Source organism: Phalacrocorax carbo, chromosome 5 (genome assembly GCF_963921805.1).
Source record: "Phalacrocorax carbo chromosome 5, bPhaCar2.1, whole genome shotgun sequence".
In the NCBI taxonomy this organism is placed as follows: Eukaryota; Metazoa; Chordata; class Aves; order Suliformes; family Phalacrocoracidae; genus Phalacrocorax; species Phalacrocorax carbo.
Window position 1 is genome coordinate 56,086,652 of NC_087517.1, and position 13,278 is coordinate 56,099,929.

Below are 13,278 nucleotides of genomic sequence, written 5' to 3' on the forward strand. Positions count from 1 at the left end.
ACTGGATCACATCTTTCATTTCCCAGCTAGCTCAAGGAGTTGGAGAAAGCTACAAGAAAATACAGTTTTCAAGCAACTTCCCTCTCAGCTAATTTGGTATGTGTGAGCAGAGTGTCCCAGATGTAAATCATCAGAACAGGTGCCCATCTGAGTTGCTACTGCATTGGTTTCTGGTGGCTGTAATAGTCACTACATGTGCCCATGCCTCACCCCGGTTCAGTCAAGCCAGCTGTGAAAAGATAACAGTAGGGTAGATGGGACTTTCTCTTTTTTCAGCCAATGCTTGGTTTCCTCTGGGAGTATGGAAACTCTGACCTGGTGCACAAAGCAGGAAGAAGTCCAAGTACTTCACTGACAGTATTATGCATGCTTCAAACAGCTTTTAACATAAGATGGCTTTTTGGTTTTCATTCGCTGTAATCTCAGAGGGAATATGTCTAGTTTCTCAGAGCTGTTTGTTTGGTTAAGATTGCTAAAACCCACTGTTTCTCTCTATGGGATAATAACCCAGAGGAAGGGTTTCTCAGAACTGTTAACAATCATTCTTATTCTCTCAGGAATTTCTTGGCCGTGTTAGTCACAGTGTTGTCTTCAGCATACCCTTGGAGATGCTGAACTGGACATGGATTACATCGGGGACTTGTGACTTCACATCTGCTCTGTGAGCCTGTGCGTGCCTGTGTGCAGGCAAAAAAATGCGAAGCCTTGTGGATCAGAACCATGACATGCATTGCAAGATAGGAAATAGTGGGTTTTATTACTCATGGATATTAGCATTGGGAAGTCTTTGATCTATTTATTAGTGCCATTCCAGCACTTAAAGAACTCATAATTTAGCCATTATTTATCACATAACCATGGCATCTTTTAAAACTTTTAAGAATATTTCAAAGTTTGATTTTTAAAAAATGGTCTATTCATAAACAAATGTATATACATAAAGGAAGGGTGTATATGTGTACACACACCAATCAGATTATTTTTTTGCATTGATTTAATTTGGGTAACACATGTACAAATAATCTCAGCACTTCGCAAATGTGGGGTTTAATCTTTGAATATAAGTTGTTATAAATCCTCTTGCCTTAAAAACAGGACTGAAAACCATGGTTTCATGTCAAAAGGTGTATATCTGGTTGTAAGGAGCTTGGTACGCAATCGCAATAGCTGATACATGTTTTCTGTGTGCTTTAGCTGTATATGTTGACTTTGATAAAGCAGAATCAGACTCCGGGTAGCTGCTGTAGAATTCTTAGCCTCCTTTTACCAAAGAAATATTCCCCTGGGATCTGTGTTGATGTGAACAAAATGTCACCATCTAAGGACCAGTGTAGAGAAGCCAGTAGCTTACCTGTAAGGAGCTGACCCTCTAGTATTATAAATCAGATGAGTCTAAAATCCCTTCTTATCAATTTACAGTAAGCTAATAAGTGTTTGATCCTGATACTGAGTTCGTTCTCCAGTGTTTTTCTGCCCTTCTGCCCATTTTAGTCAGGGGTTTTCTGTTTTTTCTGACCTTCAGAAATTTCTGGAGCAGATTCTATAATTCTCTTCTTGCAGACTTGAAATCTGAAGAGGCTCCAGGTGAGCTGCTCACAAGACATGCCAACTCTTTTTATGGAGATTGACTAGAATGCTTTCTTGCCTTCTTCCGAAGGAAGGCAGCAAGAAGCTTGCCACTGCTGGAATACTGGGGTCCTCTGCAAGAATACTTTCTCCTCAATTACTAGGTCTGCATTTGCTGCATTATTGGAGGAAACAGATAATATTACAGCACTTTGGTGGGGCTCAGGGTCTGTCTATATTTACAACAAGGTAACTTGAGCTATTTTTTGATCTTCTCTGAAACCATCTAAGATGAAAGAGGAAATTGAGATAGACATAGGAAAAGCAATCGATAAGATTTCTGTTCTCTAGAAAGAAAATTTGAAATATGAAGCATGTTCAGCTTTAAGAGGATCATGGGTTACAGGTAAGTAAAAGTTCTCTGGACTATAGTGCTGGATGTGTACGATAATGTTCTATGAAGGTGCTAAACTATTAGTGTAACAACCACTTGAAGTGTTAAGGAAATAATTTTGAACAAGTATGTGGCAGACTGGCAGCTCTTGGATACTTAAGCCTGAATAGCTGGTGTTCAACTCAGATTGTATGTCTACATTGAAAAACTGTGCAGTCTGATGTACTGCAGCTAGCTGCTTCATCCAGTATCATAAAACCTGCTACATGTTTAGTAATGGATATCCCTTACACATTTGAAAGGTAATTGTGCTTGATAGATAACTTCCCACTTATAAGGTAACCATAGATTAGAACAAACAAGGCTCTGATCTAGCAAAGCACTTAAGTACGTGGTTAAATTTAAGTATATGAGCCAATCCCATTGACATAGGTTGAGTTCAGTAATACTACTCGGGGCTTAAGTACTTTGGATTGGGGCCTGAAGTCAGAATCTGAAGGCAAAGGATGTCTTAGCCCTGTAGATGCTTATTATGTAAAGTTGTTATTGTTAATGCTGGGGTTCTAGTATTCATACTGAATTTCTGTTCCTCTTCATTTTCTCAAATAATCTTTAAAGGGTATTCCTCCCACCAGCCCCCACTGCCCATTTTCTTGGCTTGTCCTCCCCTTATCTTTTCTCACCATTTCTCTTCCAGACATCAGTAGAACTCATTAGTCTTCCGTAGCTGTAACTGTTTATATGGTGCTTAAAGTTCGGGAGAGAGACTGAGACTTTCCCAACATAAACTGAATAAGATAGAAATCAGACAGCTTTTTTGAGGGCAAGGGCTTTTCTAAACAATAGGGAAGTGAAAGAGAAAGTTGCCAACAGTCATTCTTCATGTAAAGCTACCACTCACGCACACACACCCCCCACCCCCAAAAAAGTTTCAAATTACTTTTCTGAGTTTTTGTTCTCTTCCTTCTGTCCTTCACCTAAGCAGTTCTGGATGCTTTAGAAAGAGGGGGACTGAGACCCCATGTTCACAATGGCCACAGCTTGAGACTTTCGAGTGTTAATGCTACTTAACAGAGAGAGTGTAACTAAGACTAGATAGAAAATATTTTATTAGAAATACTGGGCACAAAATTAAGCTTTGATTTAAAATCTTCTGACAAGTGAAATGAGGTGAAATAGCTTTTCAGGGTTATCCTTTGAAACTGAGCAGGTTATACTTTTTCAAGTAATAATGGGTTGGTTTGTTTGGGTTTTTTGTTTTGGTTTTTTTTTCCCTGTTGTTATTGTTTTGTATCCTCCTTCTCCCTCTGAGCATAAAACTTGAAATTTTCAGAGGAGAGAGGCCCAGGAACACTTTTTGATCTGCAGCAATGGACACGGAGAAAGAGAAGGAATGATGCATGATTCCATTTTGATTATTATGGTGAATCAGATCTTTGAATCTGAAGTGTCAACCTGGTAGGACAGAAGAAATTCTGTACTGTTCCTTAGTGAAAATCAGGCAGCTCCATCTTAGTGCAAAGGAGTGACATGCATAGCAGGAATCAAAAACTGAAGAATTCTTCAAGCTGGATGAGAGAATTCCAGTTCAGAGCAATCACTTATATCAGGTATCAATGGCTCGATGCAGAGATTGTAGCTGGTTAAGAGAAAAGAGGAACTGAGGTGTGTTCATTGTGCTCCTGATTCCAGGTTGCTTTTTTTTTTCCACACAGGGGAAGGCAGCTTCCCTGTTACATGATTCTATGATTCTATATCTCATACATCTGGGCATGTGAAAATTTTCTATTTTCAAATAAATCAGCATTGTTATAAAGATGTCAGTGCATGTGGCATGCCATGGTCTACAAATAACGCAAACAAATAATGCAATTCATCAAGATACAAAGTCTAGATTGAGAGAAGGACAACAGAAACAAGTCTGTTCTCCAACCAACGTACAAATTTCTCAGCAGCGATTTCAGAGTTAGCAGGTGGGTACAACATAGTTTGTACCATTGTTTTTCTTCTTGGAGTGGAGAATTTGATTGCAACAAATGTATGTTAACGCTCAGAGGATAGATTAAGACAGTGTGGGTGAACATATTTTTTGGTTGGATTGTTCACATGGAAAAGGTATTTGAGGGTATTAATTTGCCTGGCTTACTTGTAATGACTTATCCTGGATTGTACTGCTGCAGGAAAGCTCTGTGTGGGGGGGTCTGGCTGTTTTTTTTTTTGTTGTGTGTGTTTGTTTGTTTTTTTTAACTATGTCAATATTCACATTTCTATACCTGCAGCCAGACAAACAGATGCAGAGACATTTTTTCTGTTGTGTTATTGAAGTGCTCATCAACTATGTACCTTCTCAACGATAAAAGTACCTGGTATTGCCTTTTCTAATAGTATACTTAAACCCATGTCTACATGAACAGATACGTTTAAAATACCATAGTAAATAGATGGAGAAAATCTATAAATGATACAAAGGGACAAAATGTTTACCCTTTTTTACACTAGGACAATGCAAGTGACTTCTATATGAGGCATGTCACCATTTTCCTAGAAAGCAGATTACACCTGAGGATTAAATCTCAGCTATTCTCTCTTTATTATTGATGTAATCTCTTAATCATGGGAGAATGACAAGTATAGTCAGCTGTGTTCCCAATAGCGGAAGAGAGCAGAGTTTTTGTCTAATTCTACCATGATCCATTCCTTATCTTACAGTATCTTGAGCCTTCATGGACCAAAATACAAGTAAATGGAGAAATGGCCAGTGCTCTTCTTATGATGTGGTGATAACCTGTCTGAAAGAACAGGCAGTTCAGCATTTGTTAAAGAAGCCCTGCCAGTTTCAGGATTGGGAACGTGTAGAAAGCAATCTCACTACTTCTGCCCAGTTACATTGAGCATGCGCTGAGGATGTATCCCTGGCACACATGAGAAAGTCATCGCTTGTCAGTGCTTTCCAGCTGGATGTGGTTGTTCTTGTTGTCTCCACTGGGTTGCTGATATGCTGTAGATGAAAAACAGACAGCAGATGATTGTACGTGAAAAACTTCCATGGCTGAGCCTCAGCACATGACATCCCCCTTCACATTTGGCCTGCTAAAATGCAGACACACAGAAAGTTTCCACAAGCTTATCACAGAAGCCAAATGTAGCCTGGGGAAAGCATTCTGAGGCAAGCTACTTGCAACCATGAGAAAAAGAGAGAATTGGGAATAATTCCATATAGGAGGGAAGATTAGAGTCAGGGAATTGTACCCTGCATAGGTAGTTCTGATGCATCCACTTGTGGCGTCAAGTGGGCAAGCGGAGTGTTTGTGCCTGTACATGGTTGCCTAGGTGCCTACTGAGGAGCCATGGACTTCGGCCGAGAAGTACTTGGGACTGTAGTAGGGCATCAGGCTCCTACCAAGGAGACACTGAAAACTACTTCCTACAAACTTTCTACAAACTAAATCCTGTAAAGTAAGGTGTTTCTCTTAACTATGTTTTACAAATGGTTCTCATAGGCTATTTATTCTTAAAATTTTAATACCGAACACAATGTTCATGCATGTTACTTATCAATCCTTGTTATATCCTCAGCATGATTTTTAGCTCTATCAGGCACAATTGTGTGCAACTTTGAAGCTCTTTTACAATTTTAGCATACTGCAAATTGATGGTTGTGCTCATGAGTCAGGGTTGTTTTCTTAACTAATGCTAGAGAGCGAAACAGTGGGACATATGTTGTTATGAAAAGAAAACATTCAACTTTGAGAAAATAGATTTTTTTTCCACAAAATCTTCTACAGCAAAAGAATAGAGCTTCTCTTTTTAGAAGAGACTTATAATACAAAGCATTATCTTTAGCATTGTGTTACCACCAGTCAGCAAAAATTTAATACATGTGCTGAAGGGAAGCATTACTTTTGAAGGTAAAAGGGATTATTCTCTTTATAACCATTTTCAGAAAAAAAAAAGCAACTTTTCCGACTTTTTTTAACCAGAACAGTTTATTTAGAATTTTTTTTTAATTAGAATGTGAGTTTTCGTATTTAGGCACATAACAATCTTACCATTAGCGCATACTTTCCTGAGAACAGCTCTTACAGAGAAATCTACAGCTACTTTACATCCTGCAGTGAAATGGATACCTAGAGTTGTTTGCTGCCATTTGTATGATAATAGTGCACGTGTAATAGTAAGTGCCACTCAGCATCAGACTCCTGATACACCTTAAATGTGGTACCATATCTAAATCTTCTTCTTTTTCCAATAAATTTGACAAAGAAAACAATCCTACATAGGAATAAGGTTAGCTGTAGTATTTTATTTTAAATGCTGCTGGAAATTAAACCATCTTCATTATTTTCAACCCATTCTCTGCTACACTAAGTTTAGAGGGATGCTGTAGCTGTACAAAGCCCTTGTTTCTATTGTTCACTCTTAGAAGTTGCCTTTTTTTTTTTTAAATACCCCATGTAAAACATTAACCTGAATATTTATTACTCCCACTCACCCTTTATTTCAGCCACTTAAGGAATTCCTAGTTGTAAGATTGGAGTAAGAGTTCAAAATATCAGTATGGGATCATTCCCTGAGTATGGGATCATGCTGTTATTCACAGCATGAAGAACCTGTGTCATTCGCTTGAACAGCTGAGGCTTCTTCGGCATTAACAAGAGACTCTGCCTCCCTGACTCCCAAGGAGAAACTATTTGTTGATCAGGGACTGGTAGCCTGGCCCCCTCAGTGAAGCCAGTTTTCTGTGTGCTAATAAGATTGCCATGGTGTTATGTGCTGAACAGTTGCTTTTGCACCTATTTATAATTTTCTCTCTTTTGTTTGGCCAAAAATACTAATTTAATGTGACCCAAACTTGCAAATAGTTTTATCCCCCTTGATGCTGCACTATTTTGCCCGGTTTAAGGGTTTGGGTTTTTTTGGTTTGCATGGTTTTTTTTAGTGCATGCTGATTTGAGGGTTTGATATTCAGTTTGACTTATTTATTCTTGTTTCAAATTTGTGGGCAGGATCTATGGAGGCTTAATATTAAAAAATTTTTTTCTCCTGCTACAGAGGGCAAAGAGTAGTGCCAAGTTTCATTACTGGATAGAGTTGTGAAGCTGTCTTTCCCCACCCCCCACCCCTACCCCTTTACAAAAGCTACTTGATTCCTCCTAAATACTGACGGTGTAAAGAATCCCTGTCTGGAGTAGGGGATCTCTGAGAAGATTTCTGGCTGGTTTGAGGGCTGAGGCTCTGGACAATTTGCCGTAAGTGACAATACTGAGGATTTACTGATTTACTGCTGTCATGTGACAATGTCAGAGACTGCAAAGCTTCCATACCCATGAATGCAGGTACAGTGCTCCACTATACACAAAAAAACCTATACTATTCTAAGAGATAATGAGTTTCAGGTTCAAATCGTTATGGAAAAAATGCAAAACAATATGGGGGGGGGGAGTTCCCACTGCCTAGGAGTTCAATTACTAAATAGAAAGTTAGTAAATTAATTTTCTTTATATTTCATATGGGTATTGATTGTTTTAATTCCCTTGAGCCTCTGAAAATCCCAGATATGGTCTGCATGGGAGCTGAAATCAGGGAAGAAGCTTCCTGAAATAGGCCTTTGGCAATTAATTAGTTTTATGATAAATCACAACAGAGAATAAACAGTCTTGGTTATACAGGATCAAGCTTTTTGTGCATACTTGTGAGCTTCCCCCCCACCCCCAATCCACAATGTGATTTTTGTTTGGGTCGTTGTTTTGTTTTAAGAACTAGAATAAATGCTACATTGCAATCTATTCAAAATTAATAGAAGAAACATTTGTAGTTCAAAACCTTATTAAACTGCAACACTTTTTGGGTTTTTTTAATATAATTTTGTCGAATAGCGGCACAAGACAAATACATTCCAAATCCAAGTCTGAACTGATAGCTTTAAATTGATTGTTGTGTTGATATAACCCACTGGATAAATTGAGGATAACCTGGAACAATTTCCAGGTGGCAAATAAACAAATCAACTAACTACAACTCTCCAGTGTGACTGAACAGAAAACCATTTTCTGTTCTGAAAAGGAAAGATGGTGGCTTCATTTTGTTTCTAATAATCTTTAACAAACAATTCAAACTTTAGTTTCAGTCTAGTTTCTGTTTTCAGAAGAGTTCCTAGAAAGGCCAATGACTTAGCCCTGTTATCTTTTCGAAGTTAATGCTGGTTATGTGTTTGTTCGTTAGTGCGTGTGATTCTTGTATATAAACAGGCAAAATAATCTCCTATATACAAGAGTCCATATAGAAGGCAAGCACCATAAAGGCACTTTAACTGAATCAGTAACTAAAATAACATTTGCTAATGGGTACCACACTGGAGCAAGCTTGCGAGTTGTTTGTTGGCATGAGTTAGTCCACAGCACTCAGCTTATCCTCCTGAGGAAAATACAACACTTGTACTACGAGCACGACATGGGGATTACTCAAAATATTAACCATTTAAGTGCTGGAAAATAAACTAAGGTACAATGTGATCAGTGAGATTGTAAGAGTACACCTACGTACAAGGACGGTCAGGAGTGAATAGGAAGTCGGTGAAGGCCTGATTTTTTAAAAAAATACTGCTGCTTTGGTTGCCTCGGCATTTCTCAGCTCAGCTTAAAATATTTCAGTCTTGAGCACCAGCCAAGCTAACTGGAGCTGGGGTAATTAATTACCTTCCAAACTATTTATAGGATGAATCAGAGCTGTAGGTGGATTAATTAAGTGGGCAGGTAAGAGGAAAAGCAAACCTTTTACTGAAAGACTGGCTCTTCTTTTGGGATGAGAAGTGGATGCCCAGAGGAGAGAGAACTGAGGAGTGTGACAGTAACCCCTTTGCCTAGTGAGAGCAAGATGTACCCTCGCTCAAGCACTATACCTGGAGAATATCGTCCTCATTGCAAAGAGTCCTGGTGATGCAGGAGGGCAGTGGAGCATCAGGTCAGGCTAGTAAGGGAAAAAGCCTGCAGCCCTTCAGCTGTTCCACCATGCGTTTTGCCAGGTATCACCAAATGCATGAGTGTTTGTTTGATGTTCCAATGCAGAGTGAGAGAAGGGAAGAATAAGCTTTTTTCCCAGGTTTCAAGTGCCATATGGTGTGGCCAAGTCAGCACTGCTCTGGCTGTATTGAACTAGGAAGCTAGTGTTCAGCAGAGGAGCTAGTTCAAAGCAAGTGTAACTGCCTGAATGTTCTGCTGTACGTTATAAAATGCACTTCATAAAATGACTTAATGGTAGAGGTCATGTATGTAGCTGAAGCCACAAGGTGCCTGAAGAGTATTCAAGGACTTAAGTATTGTTTGTCCTACAATAACATAGTGTGGCTTCCTCTCTCACAGGTAAAGGAGAATGGCATTCCATGGAGAACAAGTGCTGCTAACCGTTCTTGTCACGTAAAATAGAGGAAACAAACTGAAAGTTTGAATTAGTAATATGTACGCCGCTATTTTTGGTGATGTAACAAGTGGATGCAGTAGAGTTTCTATTCATTAGTTTCAATGGAACTCTGTGGCACACACTTAAAAAATAAGCTGTTCTGATCTAAAACACTTACCTGAGTGTTTGCCTAAAGGTCATTATTCAATAAAGAGCTTGTGTTTTATTTCCACTCTAAGATAGATCTGCTTACTCATAAGTTCTTTTACCAATTTTAATGAGGGCCATTAATTAAAAATTAATAAAGTTTATTTAGGGAAAACCAGCCATTTCTGTGAACCTCTGCACTATTATGCTTATTGCACTATTTTTAACAGTAGTACCTTAGACAATTTTTACAAAGAAATTTCATTTGCTTTGTCAAATTATATCTTCTATGAAATAATAGAATGGAGTTCTTTGTTCCACAAGAATAAAATAACAGCTTTCTCTAGAGGTGATTTTCTCCAATTTTTTCTGCTCAACCTTTCTCAATGTGCTTTTAAAAGGGATTTTAGTTTCCTCCCATTCATGTAAATTGCTTTTCCTCTCTACCTCTAAGAGCAGAATTTAATACAAAGCTGAAGTCATAGATCAGTACAACTCTCTTAGCAAATTCTAAATCACAATAAGCATTTGCAATTTGCTTTATTAGGTTTTTTTTCTGATTAATATTTCTTCTTGATACTCGGTCCCATTAATGACTTCAAAATTCCTGCTTGATGCTTAGACTTATGTGCCTACCTGACTAGCTTTGAATATGGACTGTGGCTGTTCAGAACTTTCAAAAATTTATTTTTCTTTTGCATCTGTGTTTCTAGATGCAAAAAAAAGCAAAAACCTGCAGAATGTTAATATAGCAAATTATAACAGCAAAACACTATTTTTAGGGATAGACCACTTCCCCTACAGAGCAGTGTTGAGAAAGTGAGGTCAGTGCAAAGCAGCTGAATAAATGGAGCAAGAAACAAATGACAAAAGTAGGAAAGAAAAATGAAAACTTCCACTTAAATGGATTTTCTTACCTGTTAAAAAAACAGCTATCAGGTTTTAAATTCTGAAGGGTCAATACTTTACTGCAAATACAAAAACCTGTCTGAATCCTGTAGACAAACTCAAATTCCAAGGCAAGCATTAAAAGTGATTTTTTTTCTTGAATTAAAAATATTGGCCGTGTCTGTCTGGAATTCAATTTCAATAATCAAGGCACTTCCAAAATATTTCTGGTCAACTATTGAATGTGCTGGTGGCTGCCAGGATCTAACTTGATTTCCCATTTCCAACAGATGCGCTGAAACAATGAAATAGAAAACCGACTTCTTGTGATATGGAAATAGTCAGTGTGAGGGGAAAAAAGATCTAATAGGACTTTTGGGAAAAATTAGGTTGCACTTGCTACATGCAGATAAATATAGCTGTCCACCTGTTGGCTTCATGTTGTTCCTTTGCCTTTTCTGGACTTTGAGAAGTAATTCTGTTCTCACAAAGCTTTACAAAAATGCAGCTTTGAGGGGAAAAAAAACTGTTCCAAAGCCCACTGGACACAGGACTAACAAAGATACTCTGGGTAAGTAGATTCAGTCCTTTGACACCACAGGCAATCTCATCTAATCCTTTTGGATCAACCTCTGACTTGCAACTGATTTGCAAAGTCAGAGAATAGCTCTTTCCCCATTCATGAGTGAAAAAGAAATTGTCATTTGATGTTTTAGTGAGCAAAACGAGTATTAGTCCAAATTCAGTACTCTCTTGATTTCACTGTTACAGCAGAGACAGAATTGTGGCATTGTTATTGGAAGTGTGAGTTTGTGTGTGTGCACAGGTGTGTTTTTTGCTAAGAATGCTCAGCTTACCAATTTCAGTTGACCAAATATTTTGATTTCTGTCAGTGAGTTGGTTCCTCACCCCCCCCCCCTCCCAGTATTTCATTAAGTAGTTAATTGTAATACAAGACACTTCCCTATTTAATCCATCACCTTTCTGTTCAGGTTACCTACACATTTCTGCCTCAGCTTAAGCTCCATGATGGGTGCAAGTGTGTTGTTGGACCTGAACTGAGACCATGAATTTTAAACCGCTGTGTTAATTATGTAATCTTGATTGCATTTGAAAACCATTGCAAAAAGATAAATTTCAAATTCCAAACTATGGGATCTCCTGATGTTTTGTTGTTTGAGAAATATGTTTTTAAAAATATTGTGATTGGCACCTTGTGGTAAAGGAAGATCATCTCAAGTTTCAGAGACCATACAGAGTCTCGGGGTGCGAGCTCAGCTCCCAGATTCCTTTGGAGACTTTGGCAAACTTCAATGTTGTGTTTAGTTCTCTGGCCACAGTGAAGGTGATGATGATTCTTCCCCAAACTTTACCCCAGGATTTCAGTCTCTAGAGTGTAAACTGTCAAGAATTCTTTGCTGCTCTTTGTTCATCTGTAACACAGAGCCTTTGTGTTACTTGGGGCCTCAGGAAATACTAAAATGTAAATAATTTTAAAATTATCTGCTTGTAAACTGCACTTACTGTTTATTAAATAACTATTAGGATAACAGAGATGAGCTTAACCAGAAGCTCAGATGAACGCTGGGTTCTGTCCAAAACTGAAAATAATTATAGTCTTTCCAGTGTGGGTGTAACTTTAACATTTGAAAATACGTATACACAGGATTTGGCTTGGGGGTTGTCTTTTAATTTTTATTCTTAACCACACTGTAGCCCCAAAAGACCCTATATAGGAAATAATATGTTGCATGCAGAGAATTACTTTTTCCGTCCTCCAGTCTGACAGCAAGATCAAGAAAAGCAGCATGACGAAAGCAATTTTCAGGTCTATTACTGGAGCTGTCTGTCCTAGAAATCAAATATTCTCTGTTATGTTGAGCATCCATAGCTTCATCATTAAAGGAAAAACAAGGAAATTTTTCATTTATGGGATCATTTCCCTAACAGGCATTTAGCCAACTTGTAGGTTTTGCAAAGTGAAGAGTTAAGCCTGGATTTGTGGGCATTTCTGGTTGTAGGATATGGCAAGTTGTATTAAATACTCAGCTAAGCAACAGATAAGTATGACTGGGAATGAAGCGAGCTCCAAGGTAAAGGATTTGGTTACAAATCTTAATGTTGAGTGTTTCATGGCTACATACCGGAGATGTTTGAATCTCAGGCTTTGACTCAACCTGTGCTTGGAAGTGTAAGCCATGCTGTGCTTTACCTTCCAGTATTATCCCCGGTATTATCCCCATGGAAGTATTTGATTAGAGTTCTTGTTTGTCTTTGGCTCAGCTGAGCCTAATTTCTACTCAGGACAAGGTTTGAAAATTTTGATTTATAGATTATTTTGGTATACATAAAATTGCTCAGGAAGTGATGCGGAATCCACACAAATTAATGGTTTGGATTCTCACAGAATGCAACAGTCTTGGTGGGGGGGGAAAGTTAGGCTTGAACTCATTTTAGGGGTAAAAAAAGGTAAAGCATGAATGTAATAGCTGCTCACAATGTGGTGCTGAAGACTCCTTTTAGGGAGAGGGTACAGCTGTTTACATGATTTACTCTATCTTCATCATAGTGGAGAAAAAAGTACAAAATCGAGAAGGTTAAAAAAAATATACTTGTAGCCTACAGTCCTCTGTCCTCGCTAATTTGGTGCTTTTATTTTTTTAAGGTTCTGTCTTATTAACAGTGCATAAAATGCTGAATTACTGAGCCCTAAGAAAACTGGAACACTGTTTTATGCTGCTGCAAGGTAACGGAGGGCCGTCACGCTGCTTTCGCGACGGCCTCCAGGCGTGTCGGGGAAGGCACATACCTGCTCTCAAGGCTCTCGCCTTCCTCGCCGCCTCCTCGCGCCGGCCCGGGGCGTGAGGGCGGGGCCGGGGGCGGGGCCG